A 17,299-nucleotide genomic window follows, 5' to 3' on the forward strand; every position below is an offset into this window, starting at 1 on the left:
TCACATTTTATAAGGTCTCACTAGATATTAGTGATTGTTGCACTTTGCACTAAGTATTCCTGTGACATCACACCCACTATGTTAGTAGCATATTTGTATGGAAAGCATAGAAATATATTTTACATGCACATTGCACATCCACACACACACACTGTATACCGCACATACACACTATATACCGCACACACACACTATATACCGCACACACACACTATATACCACACACACACACTATATACCGCACACACACACTATATACCGCACACACACAGACACACACTATATACCGCACACACACACTATATACCACACACACACACTATATACCGCACACACACACTATATACCGCACACACACAGACACACACTATATACCGCACACACACACACAGAGTCTATAGATTATAATTTGTGTCCTATTGGTCAGGACTCAGGAGAAGTTTTCTTTGTCAGACTGCCAGTATTTGCTGGTTCATTTAGAGTTACCCAGGGTGCACCATGGGGAGTCAAACCAGCTGTACACCCCATACCGTACCATCACTTCACTAGACAGGTACATCTCTGCTTAGCTGGACAATATCTTATAGCTCAGACCCCACCCACATACAGTCGTAATACAATCCCATCTTCTAACCGTAACAGTAAGGCTGCATGCAAATGCGCGTGTTTTTTCACAACTACGGACCATAAAAACCTGGGCTGCTGTCCTGCAGAGTGGACGAGCGCACGGCGTTATTGGTTGCTAACTCGCTATGACGCTGTGCGCTTCTTGCCACCACCGCTGTACAGTAATACACTTGTATAGATCATACAAGTGTATCACAGTACAGCGGTGGTGGCAGGAAGCGCATGGCGTGATAGCAACCAATGACGCCGTGCGTTCGTCCAATCTGCAGGACGGCAGGATGAGTTTGTACAGTCTGTAGTTGTGAAAAAACACACCAGTGTGCAGGCGGCCTAAATCTAATATTTCCACTTCAAAGACTTAAATACTTTTTGCAGTTTACTTGAGTAAATTATTTTCAATACTATTATTGTTTAAATTGGGATTATATGCTTCTTGCCTTTTTATCTTGCAGTGGATGTTGGGGCGGTGATACGACCGTACCCGGTCCCACGCCGAGAAGCAGCGGATTGTGCGGCAGCTGGCATTTGAGATCTGGCGCAAAATGGGTCTCAAACACCAATGTCTGGCCATCATTAAAAAATGGTCAGACATGAAGCGAAGACTCCCCCGGGTTATAAAAAGAATCCGGGATGAAAAATGCCCAGGTAGATGCGTAAATAACTTTTGTATGTTTTTGCCAACACTCTGTAATGTATACAGTGCTAAGCAAACTATTCACCCCCCTTGACTTCGTTCTTTTTTTGTTGTTGTCTCACATCCTGGAATTAACATGGATTGTTTGAGGATTTGCATCATTTAATTTGTAGAACATGCACACAACTTAGAACTTTTTTTTTAAATTGGTTAATTGTAAAGCATACAACAAATAGGACAAAATAACAGAAAGGGTCAATGTGCATAACTATTCACCCCCTAAAGTCAATACTTTGTAGAGCCACCTTTTGCGGCAATCACAGCTTCAATTCGCTTTGGATAAGTCTCTATGAGCTTGCCAGTGCCACATCCTACCACTGGGATTTTTGCCCATTCCTCCTTGCATCCAATTGGATGTTTTGTGCTTCTGAAGAGCAATCTTTAAGTCTGACCACAGATTTTCTATTGGATTGAGATCTGGGCGTTGACTAGGCCATTCCAACACATTTACATGTTTCCCCTTAAACCACTCAAGAGTTGCTTTAGCAGTGTGTTTGGGGGCATTGTCCAGCTGGAAGGTGAAACTCCGTCCTAGCCTCAAATCACTCACAGAGTTGTTACAGGTTTTGCTCAAGAATATCCCTGTCCACCTTTCCCTCAACTCTGACCAGTTTCCCAGTCCCGGCTGCTGAAAAAATTGTAATTTATAATAATATATAGAGATAAGCAAATTTCTAAAAAATTTGATTCGATTGGTTTGCTGAATTTTCCAAAAAGATTAGATCTGAATTTATTTGTGATGGATCGCGTTAAAACAACTATTTCCTGGCTGCAGAGAGCCTGTACATGTAATGTTAGCGCCAGCTATAAAGAACCATACAGAGGCCCAAGATCCTAATATAGCGTGAAAGAGCGCACTCCTTGTTCTATTAAACACTGACACAAGTAGAGTCACCCTGGACGAGTGGAGAGGGTGTCAGCAGTAAGTTTGTATTTATGTCACTGATTATTTTGCCCTTCCTCTGATTCGTCAGAACATTAACCCCCAAAAAAAAGATCCTGTCTGTTGAGCATATGCCTTCACTCGGTCAGCATTTGGTCAGTAATACATCAGTATTGCTAAGGCCGAAAAAATAAAGCAGGAGTGGATCCAATACAGGGATGACATGTGAACGGAATATTTGCATGTCTTCTGTGTTTCATACCCACTCCTGCTTTCGGCTACCAAATCATAAGCCAATTTTGATGCAAAATAGGGACCATGTCATACTGGCCTTACAGCTGCTACATAGACAGGATACGTTGTGTGTCTCATTTTTCTTCCTTCTGACAGATCAGAAGAAGGGTTAAATAAATGGTGATGTCAACCAGTCAAAAAAGGCAAAATAGTGGCCCCATCATGGAGTGGGGATGGTGGGAACAGCATGAGGAGACCACAGAGTGGTGAGGTGGGAGCAGCATGAGGAGATTAGTGATGAGCGGGAGGTGCCATATTCGATTTCAACCATATTCGTCTCATATTCGTCGAAATCGAATATTCGTCATTATTCTAGTTATCGCGATTAATATGCAATTTAAATAATTGCGTATTGCAATTTTAACTTAAGGTAACTTTCCTATTGGTTTGATATCTAGAATTAGCGAAGATGACGAAAATGACGAATGTATTCGTCATATTCCTCAAAACGAAGATAACAAAGTATTCTCCATCTTCGTTTTAGCTCCATATTCGTCAACTTCGCTAATTCTAGCAATCAAATAGGAAAGTTGACTAGAGACAGCTAAGTTTTTAATTCGCTATGCGATAATATTACTTAGCTTTTTTTTTAAATAAATAAAATACTTATAATACTTGATAATTATTATAATTATTCTATTTATTTAAAAAAAGCTAAGTAATATAATTGCATAGCGAATTAAACACAGCTGTCTCTATAGTCAACTTTCCCATTTGATTGCTAGAATTAGCGAAGTTGACGAATATGGAGCTAAAACGAAGATGGAGAATTCTTCGTTATCTTCGTTTTGAGGAATATGACGAATACATTCGTCATATTCGTCATCTTCGCTAATTTTACCAAGCCAACCATAGTAAACCAGGTCTAAGTTGAAATTGCAATGCGATTACTTCAAGTTATATTAATCGAATTGCGATTTCAACTTAGAGCTGTGTTTCTAATGGGTCAGCTTGCTAGAATTAACGAAGTTAACGAATATGGAATATAGCAGTGCTAAGTTGAAATCGCAATTCGATTAATATAACTTGAAGTAATCGCATTGCGATTTCAACTTAATTCTCACATCTGACAGTACATTCTAGTATGGAGGCGTTCCCATGGTGATGGGGATGCTCCATGAGCACGTCGGCAGAAGTGGCAACGGGCACTGACTGGAGCAGCCAGGAAGCCAGGAATCCTCAGGACAGGTAAGAACTAATTTTGGGAAGTGGAAAAAAAATAATATAACAATAAAAAAAAATGAATATTCGAAATAGCAAATTTATAGTGCTATATTCGAAATATTCGCAAAAAAAAAATTGCTATTAGAAAATTTACGCTCAACACTAGAGGAGATCACTGAGTGGGGAGGTGGCAGCAGCATGAGGAGAGTGTTGAGTCTTCCTGATGATGATAAAGCCCCTTGTTCACCCGGCTCCCAAATGTGATCGGCTAAATCATCATCCGCTACTGTCTGCACATCATTCATGTCCCCCTCAACTGTCTCAGGGCCAGGAGCCTCACTGCTCACAACTAGAGTTGAGAGGACACCTGGATGTTCGGGTTCAACAGGTTCGGCCGAACTTCACAAAAAAGTTTGAGTTCAGGACACGAACTTGACTCGAACTTGACCCCAAACCCAAAACCCATTGAAGTCAATGGGGACCCGAACTTTGGAGCACTAAAATGGCTCTAAAAAAGTCAAAGAAAGGGCTAGCAATGGCAGCAAAATGTGGATTAAGAGCATGGTAAGTGCTCTGCAAACAAATGTGGATAGGAAAATGACTTCAAATAACATAAAATACGTAAAAATATAAATTTATAATCTTGATGTATGAGGACGAGGTCCATATGGAGTAGGAGGTTGAGGAGACGGTGGATGTGGCAATGTAGGTGGAAGTGGCAGTGGAGGAGGAGGTAGCCAACACTGTTTTTTGTTTTTGTTTTTTATTTTCTTTTATTTTCTTTATTTTTTGTTCAAATTTGGGTAGACCCCAAAACATTGGAAAATATAAAAAATAAAACAAAGTGAAAGTGTGCTGGAGTACAACAATGGCTGGGTGAGGCCGGTATACATGTCTATTCTGCACAAGGTACGGACAAGTCCTGTGGGATCGATGCCTGGTTCATTTTAATGAACGTGAGCTTGTTCACATTGGCTGTGGACAGGCGGCTGCGCTTCTCTTTGATAACCCCCTCCTGCCATGTTAAACAAACGTTCAGACAATACACTGGCTGCAGGGGAGGCCAGCACCTCCAAGGCGTAAAGGGCAAGCTCAGGCCATTTGCCCAACTTGAAGACCCAGAAGTTAAAGGGGGCAGACCCATCAGTCAGTATGTTTAGGCGTGTGCACACATAATGCTCCACCATTTCGCACGTCCCCGCAATGTCCACGATCCAATTGGATATCTTCTCTATCAACTTTCAATGTTCTTTTATACGCCTACCATGGTGGTCATGGTTAACGGGGAATCAGGGTTCAGGGGAAGTTATCATTATGGGAGACTTTAATCTTCCTGATGAAAACTGGAAAACCAAAATAGCTAGTTCTGCCAGGAGTACAGATATTCTAAATTCCCTACTGGGATTATATCTACAACAAGTAGTTGAGGAGCCAACCGGAAGGAGGCCATTTTAGATTTAGTATTTTCAAATGGTAATTTGGTATCTGATATTACTGTAGGGGAAAGCTTGGGATCTAGTGATAACCAGTCAGTGTGGTTAACTATTAGTACAGTGACTGAGTCACACCACACAAAAACAAAAGTTTTAGATTTTAGAAAAACTGACTTTTCTAAAATTAGATTAGTGGTATACGAGTCCCTATCAGATAGGAGCAGTTTCATAAAAGTGGCACTATTGAAGGCAACAGATAATTGCATTAGGCTTGTCATTAAAAGCAAAAAAAGGAATAGACCACTGTGGTACTCAGCAGAAGTGGCCAAAATCATTAAAAACAAAAAGATAGCATTTAGTAATTATAAAAAACGAGGATGACAGGCAAATTTATAAGATTAGGCAGAGAGAGGCCAAACAAGTTGTAAGCTTCTAAAGCACAGGCAGAAGAGAAATTAGCTCAGTCAGTGAAAAAAGGTGATAAGACATTCTTCAGATACATAAATGAAAAAAGGAAACTAAAACAAGGAATTACCAAATTAAAAACAAAAGAAGGAAGGTATATGGAAGAACATAAAGAACTAGCTGACTGCCTCAATGAAGTTTTTACAAAGGAGAATGAAGGAAAAGGACCTCAGTTAGGAAGGAAGACTAATGAATCTTTTGATGCATGTGTCTTTACAGAGGAAGAGGTTCTAAGTCAGCTGTCTAAAATTAATACAAATAAGTCAGAGGGGCCTGATGGGATACACCCAAAGCTATTTAAAGAGCTTAGCGGTGAACTAGCAAAACTATCAACAGATTTATTTAACCAATCACTGGTAACAGGAGTCGTCCCAGAAGATTGGAAATTTGCAAATGTTGTGCCCATTCACAAGAAAGGTAGTAGGGAGGAATCGGACAACTATAGGCCAGTTAGCCTGACACCAACAGTGGGGAAATTTATGGAAACCATACTTAAGGAGAGGATTGAAAGATGAAAAACAACATGGGTTTACTTCAGGGAGATCATGTCAAACTAATAATAGATTTTTTTGATTAAGTGACTAAAATAATAGATGGCAGGGGTGCAGTAGACATTGCTTATCTAGACTTTAGTAAGGCTTTTGATACTGTCCCACATAAAAGGCTTATCAATAAATTGCAGTCTTTGTGCTTGGACTCCTATATTGTTGAATGGATTAGGCAGTGGCTGAGGGACAGACAACAGAGGATTGTAGTCAATGGAGTATTTTCAGATCATGGTCTTGTTACCAGTGGGGTACTCAGGGATCAGTTCTGGGACCCATATTAATATTTTTTTATCAGCGAAATTGCAGAAGGCCTGTAAGGGGTTGATGTTCCTGGAGGGATACACCAAATGAAAAAGGATTTAGGAAAACTAGAGGAATGGTCAAAAAACTGGCAACTAAAATGTAATGTTGATAAGTGCAAGATAATGCACCTGGGGCGTAAAAACCCAAGAGCAGAATATAAAATCAGTGACATAGTCCTAACCTCAGTATCTGAGGAAAGGGATTTATGGGTCATGATTTCAGAAGACTTAAAGGTAGGCAGACAATGTCATAGAGCAGCAGGTAATGCTAGCAGAATTCTTGGGTGTATAGGGAGAGGCATTACCAGTAGAAAGAGGGAGGTGCTTATGCCGCTCTACAGAGCACTAGTGAGACCTTGCAACGAGCAGGACACTGGGTCAGTGGGCATGCTATGCAGTGGGTCAGTTTATATGTATATTAGTTTGTGACGCCAGTTGCAGCTTGTGCAGGTACTGTAGCAGGGCCCTTTAAGATGTTATGAGCTCACGTACAAGGTAAGGAATGCCAGAGGGGGATAATGTCTCTGTATAGCAGATTTGGTAGTGTCAACGGTGTCTCCTACCTTGGTACGGCTGGACTCCTGTATCCTGGCTCACATGCAACAAAATGAAAATGAGTGCTGTTAATAGGAGTAATTGAGGAATGATGGAATTCCACACAGATAATAGGGTCCAACTTGTCTTTACTTGGTGGTATGATATGCAGCTTTTGATCCATACAAGTTTACAGCAATAGTCTAGGGTCCCAGCAGGTTTTGGCAATATGTGGCAGGAATTTATAGGTATTCTGCATCTGATCATATGCCTATTAGAATCTGGCAGGTATCTATCTTCTGCTCTGTCTGTGGTCTGCTTGGTTTGGGTCTGACTAGCTGGTGAGGTACTTATCTTCTCCTTGTTTTGGGATCTTTACTTACAGAACTGCTCGCAGGGTATGATGGTGGCTTCCTGGAGATCTGATAGTTCTGTAGATGGCTGCTTCCTTGGTCTATCAGCTGAGGTAAGGGACTCAGGCTGGGAAGGTTGATCTGGGGCCTCAGCAGAGGCTTGGATCCTTGGTCGGGGTCCCTGTTTCTGGGAGCTCCTATCTACACAGCCTACCCCAGCAGGTGGGCTGGTTACACTCTGCCTAGAACTTTCTTTCCTCCTCCTGAAGTAGGATAGGGAAACATTCCACTCCTCCTCAGATAGGGGGAAACTAGCCTGGAATGGACTATTCCAGTCTAGCAATACTAAACTGGCTAAACACATTGCTGCCACCTGCTGGTGTACATTTGGGATTACAGCAAATACATAATACAGGCATAGGAATCCATATAATACAAATGTAAGGTCAGATTACACAGGATGTTAACACATTTACACTTTAACATCATATGGCAGGGTGACAGAGTTTTAGTGACATACTCTGGGATGTTACAACCTCATTTGGAGTATTGTGCGCAGTACTGGAGACCATATCTCCAGAAGGATATTGATACTTTGGAGAGAGTTCAGAGACGAGCTACTAAACTGGTACATGGATTGCAGGATAAAACTTACCAGGAAAGAATAAAGGACCTTAACATGTATAGCTTGGAAGAAAGACGAGACAGAGGGGATATGATAGAAACTGCTAAATACATAAATGGAATCAACAAGGTAAAAGAGGAGATAATATTTAAAAGAAGAAAAACTGCTACAAGAGGACATAGTTTTAAATTAGAGGTGCAAAGGTTTAAAAGTAATATCAGGAAGTATTACTTTACAGAGAGAGTAATGGATGCAGGGCTGGTGCAAGGATTTTTGCCAACACAAGCGAAGCTACATCAGAAGTACACCAGAAGTTGAACTCTATGGTTCAGTTGACCCATTGTTGTCCGTTTGTTGCAGCCGTAATACAGACGCTAAAATGCTCCAATAGTTCGGCCATGTGAAAGCAGAGAGGTTTTCATGTTTTCTCTAAATATGGCTTAAAAATAAGCAAGATAAAAGGCACAATTAAAAAACAAACAAACCAAAATCAATGAAGAACCATAAGACGGCAAATAGCGCATGCACACAGCCGCCATTTTCTGACCCATTCATTTCTATGGGGCTAAATGTTTGCAACTGTTCTGCAAATTACAGAGCAAGTGCTATTCTTGTTCATACTTTCAGACGATAACAGCCCTTGCAATTGATGGGTGTGAGAAAAATACAGAATGCACGCAGAAGGACCCCCCCTCGTAGCTCACCTGGCCCTGGTCCCATCTGCAGCAGCAGGCTTCTCCTCTGTGTGGTCCTGGTATCTTCTCTCTGCTTCAGACAATCGCTGGTTTGAGGGCCGTATTTTTCGCCCTCTAAGACACACCTAGGTTTTAGAGGAGGATAATAAGAAAAAAATATTTTCCATTAAAACTCAGGTCAGACAAGCAATCAGACCTCAGATCAGACCCCCAATGCCTCAGATCAGACCCCCATGTCAGCCATCATGCCCCCATGTCAGCCATCATGCCCCCATGTCAGCCATTAGCCCCCCATGTCAGCCATTAGCCCCCCATGTCAGCCATCAGCCCCCCATGTAAGCCATCATGCCCCCCATGTAAGCCATCATGCCCCCCATGTAAGCCATCATGCCCCCATGTCAGCCATCAGCCCCCATGTCACATTTCTCCCCCTCCATGTCACATTCCCCCATGTCACATCCCCCCTCCTTTTTACATAACCCCCTCTGTCACATCACCCCCATGTCAGATTTCTCCCCCCATGTCAGATTTCTCCCCCTCTATTTCACATTTCACCCCCTTAATGTCACATTTCTCCACCTCAAGGCCTCAATGTCAAATTTTTTCCCCTTCATGTCAAATCACCTATTTTACATCAGCCCTCCATATCATATTTCTCCCCGTCCTTGTCACATTTCACCCCCTCAATGTCACATTTCTCCCCTCCAAACCATGTCACATCACCCCCTTTGTGTCACATCATGATCACATCATTACCCCCTATTGTGTCACATTTCTCCCCCATGGTACATCATCCCCCCAGGCCGGCCCTGGCCCCATCCCCATGTCACAGACTACATCATGTCACGGTCACCATCCCCCTATCCATTTATGATTGCTGTTTGTGTAATCATTTTTTTAAAACACATTTATGCCGTGCACTCTGGTGCTAGTGCGCTCATCAGTCAGACTCAAAGACACAGTCAGCTCCCTGCTGCCGCCCGCTGCTCCACTCGCCAGTCACACTCCTCTGGCCTGACCGTGTTGCCGGGCCCGTGCTGCTCTGTGAGTGAGGGCCAGGGCCGCACGGCGCACACAGGCTGGTGATTAAGTAAGTGATTAGAAAAAAATAAAAATAGAAGGTACATTTTTCCGCCCTCCCCCAGGGTGCGCCCTAAGGCAGCCGCTTGGTCTGCCTTATGATAGCTGCAAATACAGTGAAGGAGTTTAAGCATGCATGGGATAGGCATAAGGCCATCCTTCATATAGGGAAAGGGCCAGGGACTATTCATAGTATTCAGTATATTGGGAAGACTAGATGGGCCAAATGGTTCTTGTCTGCCGACACATTTTATGTTTCTATGTTTCTAATGCCGGAGAGGGAGCGTGACAAAGGAATATGCCATCCAAGGGAGGTCAATTGATGAAATTAAATGTGATCGAGCGGAAATGTGGGACAAATTATTGAAGCAGAAGCTTCCAAGTAAAGGAGGGGGCGCGCGGCAATTACCCACTCCCGACTCGGGGAGGTAGTGACGATAAATAACAATACAGGACTCTGAAGATGCCCTGTTATTTGAATGATTAATAAAAAAGTACAAGGAATGTCACTGGGGTATTTTGGATTTGGAAATGTTAGACAGAAGAGGCCCTGCTGCCGCTTTGTTGACTCTAGATAACTTCTGCCGGGTAGCGGCGAATCAGGGTTCCACGCCCGAGAGGGAGCATGAGAAAGGGATACCACATCCAAGGGAGGTCAATGGCTGCAATGTGATCGGGGCGCACGTCAATTAAAGACTAATTTTAGAAATTTAAGTTCCTGTTACCTATGCAGAGCAGGGGTTTTTCATCGGCAAAAATGGGTTAATATCACCCACCAATGGAATAGACAATTTTTAAAAATTTCGGGCCCTGTCAACTATGCAGAGCAGGGGTTTATTCACGGCAAAACTGGTAAAATGTCACCCACCAATTGAACAGACGATTTTACAAAAATTAGGTCCCTGTCACCTATGCAGAGCAGGGGTTTATTCACGGCAAAAATGGTAAAATGTCACCCAAGAATGTAACAGACGCTTTTGCACCCTGCTCCCTCTTTTCCTGTGCTGGTGCCACTGTGCGACCACCGCCTCTTCCTCCGAACTAGACAGGTCACTCGCATGACCTTGATTCCATGTGGGGTCGAGGACCTCATCGTCCTCCACATCATCTTCCACCCAGTCTTCACCCCTGCCCTCCTTGTTAGTCTGCACACTGCAGAAAGCCACAGCAGTTGGCACCTATGTTTCGTCATCATCCGAGATGTGCTGCGGTGGTCCTCCCATGTACTCATCCTGAAACATAAGTGTTTGGGAATTGGTGCACTTAATCTCTTGCACTTCTGGGGCAGGGCTAGGTGGATGGCCCTGGGAAACCCTGCTAGCAGAGTCATCAAAAACCAGAAGAGACTGCTGCATGACTTGGGGCTCAGACTGCTTGGCTGATTTGCAAGGGGGTGAGGTGAAAGACTGATGGCCATGGGCTGCAGGTGCCAACTCTGATCTTTCAGCAGGAGACTGGGTGGGAGACAATGTGAAGGAACTGGAGGCACTGTCAGCCACCCATCTACTTTTGCCTGTACTTGTTCTGGCCTCACCATTCGTAGAGCCGCATTAGGCCCGACCAAATAACGCTGAAGGTTCTGTCACCTACTTGCACCTGAGGAAGGTGTTTCATTTGTGAGTGTAGCTGGCACAGATCTACCACGTCCTCTCCCTGTTATGCCCTGCTCTGACTATGTGCGGAGGTCGGCCAGAATAGCAGCACGTGTTTAGTTTTGTTTTGTTTTGGAGTCTTGCTGGACCCGCCTCCCATCAGGTGCACTGGGTGGGGTCATTGGTTTAAATATCACTCTAGTCCAGTGTTCTGAGCGGTTTATAGAAATCAGTCTGGCCTTGGAAACAAGGAAGGAAGGTTGTCTGTTCCAGCTCAGAAAAGATAAGTGTGGTTTCAGTTTTTGTCGATTGCTGTCTAGGTTGTAATTGTGTCATCTTTCCCATCCAGGTTCTGTGCGAGCAGGCTGCTCCTTTTTCCCTTTTCACCATCTCAGGGAATCTAGGGTGTTTTAGCCCAGGCACGAGGACACATCATTCCTACCTTCAAGGTCTGAATGTGGGCTGAGCAGTGCAGGGAAAGAGGTCAGGGTTTAGCTAGGAGGTGACCCTTCCCCTGCTTCTCACCTAGAGCCTGGTTGTTGTTTTATCTGTGTGTCTGAGTTCCCCGTCCACCGTAACACTCCCTGCAACAGGAGCTCCACCAACACCAGCAGCACCACGACCGGGACCACGTCCCTTATTTGATGCTCTCCTCATTCTTTACGTTAACCAACCAAACTAATAGATGGTTTATGTGAGGCGACTATGTAACTGCCAATAGTCAACAAATAAGTTCACTGACAGTAAGGCAGTGCCAGTGTCATAATGAGGAAACATTTCTTGAGGTCATACAACATTGTGACAGGCGAATTTTATACAATTACGTCACGTTCAATGTTAATTTGTCAACCAACAATATAACTGCAGTATTTTAAGCTTGTATTTGACTCTCAGAAATGCAGCAAAGGCCGCAAATGAAGTGTCTTGCACAAAATGGGTGTATTTATAAACCAAGAATATAACAGCAGTATTTAACGCTTGTATTGGATTCTCAGAAATGCAGCAAAAGCCGCAAATGATGTGTCTTGCGCAAAATGGGTGTATTTTTAAACCCAGAATATAACATCAGTATTTAACGCTTGTATTGGACTCTCAGAAATGCAGCAAAGGCCGCAATTGTAGTGTCTTGCACAAAATGGGAGTTTTTTTTAAACCCAGAATATAACTGCAATATTTAAAGCTTGTATTGGACTCTCAGAAATGCAGCAAAGGCCCCAAATAAAGTGTCTTGCACAAAATGGGTGTTTTTTTTAAACCCAGAATATAACTTACATAGTAAGGCTACTTTCACACTAGCGTTCGGGTGTCCGCTCGTGCGCTCCGTTTGAAGGGGCTCACGAGCGGCCCCGAACGCATCCGTCTGGCCCTAATGCATTCTCAGTGGAGGCGGATCCACTGAGAATGCATCCGCCTGCCAGCGTTCAGCCTCCGCTCCGCTCAGTGAGCGGACACCTGAACGCTGCTTGCAGCGTTCGGGTGTCCGCCTGGCCGTGCGGAGGCGAGCGGATCCGTCCAGACTTATAATGGAAGTCAATGGGGACGGATCCGCTTGAAGATGACACTATATGGCTCAATCTTCAAGCGGATCCGTTCCCCATTGACTTTCAATGTAAAGTCTGAACGGATCCGCTCAGGCTACTTTCAGACTTAGAAAATTTTCTAAGTAATAATGCAGACGGATCCGTTCTGAACGGATGCAAACGTCTGCATTATCGGAGCGGATCCGTCTGATGAAACATCAGACGGATCCGCTCCGAATGCTAGTGTGAAAGTAGCCTAACATAGTACATAAGGCCGAAAAAATACATTTGTCCATCCAGTTCGGCCTGTTATCCTGCAAGTTGATCCAGAGGAAGGCAAAAAAAAACTTGTGAGGTAGAAGCCAATTTTCCCCACTTTAGGGGAATAAAAAATTCCTTCCCGACTCCAACTACAATATTTAAAGCTTGTATTTGACTGTCACAAATGCAGCAAAGGCGCCAAATGTAGTGTCTTGCACAAAATGGGTGTTTTTTTTTAAACCCAGAATATAACTTCAGTATTTAAAGCTTGTAATTTACTTTCACAAATCGAGAAAATGCTGAAAATGTGGGGTCTTGCACAAAATGAGTGTTTTTTTTTAACCCAGAATATAACTTCAGTATTTAAAGCTTGTATTGCACTCTCAGAAAAGCAGCAAAGGCCGCAAATGTAGTGTCTTGCACAAAATGGGTGTTTTTTTAAACCCAGAATATAACTGCAGTATTTAATGCTTGTATCGGACTCTCAGAAATGCAACAAAAGCCGCAAATGATGTGTCTTGCGCAAAATGGGTGTATTTTTAAACCCAGAATATAACATCAGTATTTAACGCTTGTATTGGACTCTCAGAAATGCAGCAAAGGCCGCAATTGTAGTGTCTTGCACAAAATGGGAGTTTTTTTTAAACCCAGAATATAACTGCAATATTTAAAGCTTGTATTGGACTCTCAGAAATGCAGCAAAGGCCCCAAATAAAGTGTCTTGCACAAAATGGGTGTTTTTTTTAAACCCAGAATATAACTTACATAGTAAGGCTACTTTCACACTAGCGTTCGGGTGTCCGCTCGTGCGCTCCGTTTGAAGGGGCTCACGAGCGGCCCCGAACGCATCCGTCCGGCCCTAATGCATTCTCAGTGGAGGCGGATCCGCTCAGAATGCATCCGCCTGCCAGCGTTCAGCCTCCGCTCCGCTCAGTGAGCGGACACCTGAACGCTGCTTGCAGCGTTCGGGTGTCCGCCTGGCCGTGCGGAGGCGAGCGGATCCATCCAGACTTATAATGGAAGTCAATGGGGACGGATCCGCTTGAAGATGACACTATATGGCTCAATCTTCAAGCGGATCCGTTCCCCATTGACTTTCAATGTAAAGTCTGAACGGATCCGCTCAGGCTACTTTCAGACTTAGAAAATTTTCTAAGTAATAATGCAGACGGATCCGTTCTGAACGGATGCAAACGTCTGCATTATCGGAGCGGATCCGTCTGATGAAACATCAGACGGATCCGCTCCGAATGCTAGTGTGAAAGTAGCCTAACATAGTACATAAGGCCGAAAAAATACATTTGTCCATCCAGTTCGGCCTGTTATCCTGCAAGTTGATCCAGAGGAAGGCAAAAAAAAACTTGTGAGGTAGAAGCCAATTTTCCCCACTTTAGGGGAATAAAAAATTCCTTCCCGACTCCAACTACAATATTTAAAGCTTGTATTTGACTGTCACAAATGCAGCAAAGGCGCCAAATGTAGTGTCTTGCACAAAATGGGTGTTTTTTTTTAAACCCAGAATATAACTTCAGTATTTAAAGCTTGTAATTTACTTTCACAAATCGAGAAAATGCTGAAAATGTGGGGTCTTGCACAAAATGAGTGTTTTTTTTTAACCCAGAATATAACTTCAGTATTTAAAGCTTGTATTGCACTCTCAGAAAAGCAGCAAAGGCCGCAAATGTAGTGTCTTGCACAAAATGGGTGTTTTTTTAAACCCAGAATATAACTGCAGTATTTAATGCTTGTATCGGACCCTCAGAAATGCAACAAAAGCCGCAAATGAAGTGTCTTGCGCAAAATGGGTGTTTTTTTTAAACCCAGACTGTAGCAGCAGTATTTAACGCTTGTATTGGACTCTCAGAAATGCAGCAAAGGCCGCAAATGTAGTGTCTTGCACAAAACTGGTGTTTTTTTCAAACCATAATATAACAGCAGCATTTAACGCTTGTATTGGACTCTCAGAAATGCAGAAAAGGCCGCAAATGAAGTGTTTTGCTCAAAATGGGTGTTTTTTTAAACCCAGAATATAACTGCAGTATTTAAAGCTTGTATTTGACTGTCACAAATGCAGAAAATGCCCAAAATGTAGGGTCTTGCACAAAATGGTTGTTTTGTTAAAACCAGAATATAACAGTGGTATTTAACGCTTGTATTGGACTGTCACAAATGCAGCGCAGGTCGCCAATGTACTTTTTTGCAAGAAAATAAAAAATTTTCCCCACAGAATCTAACAGATGGATTTGCTTGGATTGTGCTTTAACCCCTTCAAGACCAAGCTAGTTTTTACCTTCAGGACCAGGCCATTTTTAGCAAATCTGACATGTGTCACTTTATGTGGTAATAACTTTAAAACGCTTTTACTTATCCAGGCCATTCTGAGACTGTTTTCTCGTCACACATTGTACTTCATGACACTGGTAAAATTGAGTCAAAAAATTTCATTTTTATTTATAAAAAATTCTAAATTTAGCAAAAATTTGAAAAGATTTGCTAATTTGCTCATTTCCAAATTTCTATTTCTCTACTTTTATAATAAACAGTAATATCTCCAAAAATAGTTATTAATTTACATTTCCCATATGTCTACTTCATGTTTGGATCATTTTGCGAATGCCATTTTATTTTTTGGGGACATTAGAAGGCTTAGAAGTTTAGAAGCAAATCTTTAAATTTTTCAGAAAATTTCCAAAACCCACTTTTTAAGGACCAGTTCAGGTCTGAAGTCGCTTTGTGAGGCTTACATAATAGAAACCACCCAAAAATGACCTCATTTTAGAAACTACACCCCTCAAGGTATTCAAAACTGATTTTACAAACTTTATTAACCCTTTAGGTGTTCCACAAGAATTAAAGGAAATGGAGATGAAATTTCAGAATTTTCTATTTTAATCCATTTTTTCCAGTAACAAAGCAAGAGTTAACAGCCAAACAAAACTCAATATTTATGGCCCTGATTCTGTAGTTTACAGAAACATCCCATATGTGGTCATAAACTGCTGTACGGGCACACGACAGGGCGCAGAAGGAAAGGAACGCCATATGGTTTTTAGAGGGCCATGTCACATTTGAAGACCCCTGATGACCCCTAGAGTAGAAACTATAATAAATGACCCCATTTTGGAAACTACGGGATAAGGTGGCAGCTTTTTTGGTACTATTTTAAGGTACATATGATTTTTGGTTGCTCTATATTACACTTTTTGTGAGGCAAGGTAACAAAAAATTGCTGTTTTGGCACAATTTTTTTTTTTATTATTTACAATGTTCATCTGACAGGTTAGATCATGAGCTATTTTTATAGAGCAGGTTGTTACGGATGCGACAATACCAAATATGACTACTTGTTTTGGTTGTTTGTTTCAGTTTTACATAACAAAGCATTTTTGGAAAATAATTTTTTTTTTTTAGTGTCTCCACATTCTGAAAGCCGTAGTTTTATTTAGGGTCTTATGTAGGGTCTCCTTTTTTGCGGGATGAGATAACGGTTTGATTGGTATGATTTTGGTGTGCGTATGACTTTTTGATCGCTTGGTATTACACTGCTTGTGATGTAAGGTGACAAAAAATGGCTTTTTTACACCGTTTTTATTTTTTTACAGCGTTCATCTGAGGGGTTAACTCATGTGATATTTTTATAGAGCAGGTCGTTATGGACGTGGCAATACCTAATATGTCTACTTTTTTTTATTTATTAAAGTTTTATACGCTAATATTTAAAAAAATAAATAAATCATGTTTTAGTGTCTTCATAGTCTGAGAGCCATAGTTTTATATTTTTGGGCGATTGTTTTAGGTAGGGGCTCATTTTTTGTGGGATGAGGTGACGGTGGGGAAACGCCTTTTTGATCGCTTGGCGTTGCACTTTTTGTGATGTAAGGTGACCAAAAAGTATTTTTTTAGCACAGTTTTTATTTTATTTTTTTGACAGTGTTCACCTGAGGGGTTAGATCATGTGATATTTTTATAGAGCTGGTCTATACGAATGCGGCAATATGTGATATGTCTACTTTTCTTTTTTTTTCCTATTTTTTAACTTTATTTTGAAAAAAGGACGTTTTTTTTTTTACTTGAAACTTACATTTTTTTATAAAATACAACAACTTTTTTTCACTTTATTTTACTTTTTATATTTGTCCCACTATGGGACTTCACCTTTTCAGGGTTTTATCCCTGTTTCAATTCAGTACAATACATTCTGTATTGTACTGATTCGAACGATCAGCCTC

The sequence above is a fragment of the Bufo bufo genome, chromosome 1, assembly GCF_905171765.1.
Source record: "Bufo bufo chromosome 1, aBufBuf1.1, whole genome shotgun sequence".
Classification (NCBI taxonomy): Eukaryota; Metazoa; Chordata; class Amphibia; order Anura; family Bufonidae; genus Bufo; species Bufo bufo.